Source organism: Cricetulus griseus (genome assembly GCF_003668045.3).
Source record: "Cricetulus griseus strain 17A/GY chromosome 1 unlocalized genomic scaffold, alternate assembly CriGri-PICRH-1.0 chr1_1, whole genome shotgun sequence".
Lineage (NCBI taxonomy): Eukaryota > Metazoa > Chordata > Mammalia > Rodentia > Cricetidae > Cricetulus > Cricetulus griseus.
In genome coordinates this window covers 177,199,348-177,201,723 of record NW_023276807.1, presented here as the reverse complement: position 1 = coordinate 177,201,723, position 2,376 = coordinate 177,199,348, and the positions used below count along the sequence as shown (strand labels likewise).

The 2,376-nt window shown below is 48.3% G+C and overlaps 1 pseudogene; it reads right to left on the bottom strand.

The window, feature by feature from the left end:
* Positions 1–554: 554 nt before the first annotated feature.
* LOC100766571 lies at positions 555–2,094 on the bottom strand (annotated as a pseudogene).
* Between the last annotated feature and the right edge of the window lie 282 nt (positions 2,095–2,376).

Sequence of the window (2,376 nt, the reverse complement as noted above, 5' to 3'; positions counted from 1 at the left end):
TTATAATGCTTCAAACAGTTTAAACCTGAAGTGTGAGACCACACCTTCACGTTTGTACAGTCCTCGGTAAAGATTATCTACAGTTTCCACAACCATTCAAAGAACAAGCCATTGATAAAAACCACATAGATATAAGGCTCCATTATGTAATATAGAGCTCAGAGCTAATGGATAAATATATGCACTACTTGTACAGGTAGCTATGACTTGATTGTCTCATGGCTATTAGAAGTTGGTTCTTAGCACGTAAACCCTTTAAAGGCAAAATTCACCTCATTTGAGTTTTGAACCAGTTGTTCAACAGTCATGAAGTCCACAGTCTTATTGGCATAACTGATGTACAATGTCTCTAAGTCACTATGCTCAAGGTTAAGAGCAATGCATATTCCATTTTTACATTTTAGTGGAATTTTATATGTTCAATTCATGATTTAAAACCTCTAGGTTTTCAATCCTCCAAACTGTCTGAAGACACAGTGTGCCACAGACTTAAGACTTCTGTTTTCCCCTCTATTTTCTTCAAACAGAAACATTTCTCAAAATGTCTACATGTTCTAGAAGGGGAATTTTTCGGATGTGGCCTCTTCTTCGTGAAAGACCCCCCGAAGAGGTACTTTCGTAGAGGGAGACCCACACCCAGGAATCAGCGAGGCCACGAACTTGGATGCAAAAACAAGAGGCTTTATTGGAGACTCGGGTACCCGGGGCGACTTAGCTTCTGTGTGGCTAAGCGCCCCGAGCCAAGGGAAAGGGGTCCTTATATAGGGAAAAAGGCGCAAGCTAGGAGCAGGGATTCTATTGGATAATTCTAATGAGGCATTGTACAGAGCTATTCCCATTGGTCAATGTATATGAGGCGCTATACAGGGTTATTCAAATGAGGCAAAGTACAGAGTTATTCAAATGAGGTGAAACACAGAGTCTTTCAAATGAGGCGAAATACAGAATCATTTCTATTGGATGGTTCAAATAAGACACAGAGCCATTCCAGATCAGCATATTCTCAAGGTCTGGTGTCTGGTACAACAGACTCAATCCCCCTCCCTCCGCGTCCAGATGGCTGACCTTGGGGGCGGAGACCTTGGGACGGAGTGTTTCTCATCGGGCGGGGCTCAGGGGCAGGGCTCCAGGCCGGCTCACTTGGTGTTCGTTCTCGTGCCGGCCCACCTGGTGCTCGCCCTCGTGCCGGCCCACCTGGTGCTCGTTGCTCGGCCCCAGCCTACCTGGTGCTCGTTCTCGGGCCTGCCCATCTGGTGCTCGTTGCTCGGCCCCAGCCCCGAGGCTCGGTGCCAGGCGGGGCGGGCCGGGGGCGCGAGCCCTGCCGGGGTGAAGGCTTGGGAGGCCCCGGCAGCTTCGGGGCAGGGGGCTCAGGGGCATTTCGAGCGGGTCTTTCATTCGGAATAGTCCGACGGCATCAGGCCTCTGAAGCAAGGGGAAGGGGAAGAGAGAAGCTGAAACACAAGGTTCACCTGTAAGTTTTACATTAACCATTACAAGCTGGACAGTATAAGAATGTGGCTTTTTTGGCTCAAAAAGTCTGGGTCTTGGAGTGGAAACGAGTACTTGGCTGTTCCACCACAGCTTTCTCGAGGTGGGACTGTCAGGGAAGTCTTGACTGGGGAGTATGATTTGTTTACCTATCAGGCATAAACTTCCAGGCACTCAGTTCATTTGGGGCTTGTTCCAGTTCACCTTTCATTTTTGGAAAAACAAGTTGATCGCTGGGTCTACCATTGTTGATCTCAGTTGGGTGACACTCGGCTGCTGGACTTGCTTGAGGTACTGGATTTGAGTAGTAAGTACACTTGCATTTCCTGTTCCTTGGTTGCTAATCGCATAACCAGAATGTTTTCCCTTCGTGCAGACTCCTGCTGTTGCTGCTTTAATTTTTCTTCAGATTCCCTTAAGCCAGTCACATCATTTGCATTAAGATCTGTGTATTTTCCCTCCAAAGCATGAACATATGCTTCATATTGTTTCCATCTTAGAATTAACTCATCCCGTGCCATAACTCTGAAGTCTGTTTCACTCAGACGGACCTTTTTAGGAAGAGGTTCTTCGTTGGTCATTTTGCGCCCTTTCCAGCCCGAGGCTGCGCGGATGCTGCCAGTCACACACACCGAGGCCCCTCGCCACCGCAGCCCCGGCGCTAGCCTTTATTTGCGGGTCTCGAAGACACAAAATGGCACTAAGGGAGGAAACCAGGCCCCGCCGCCGGCCGCCCCCCATATTTTGGTTTTTTGAGACAAGATTTCTCTGTGTAGCTTTGTAGACCAGTCTGGCCTCGAACTTGTCTGCTTTTGCCTCCCGAGTGCTGGGATTAAAGGCATGGGCCACCATCGCTTGGCCAATTGAGTTCATTTTAAACAAACTTTT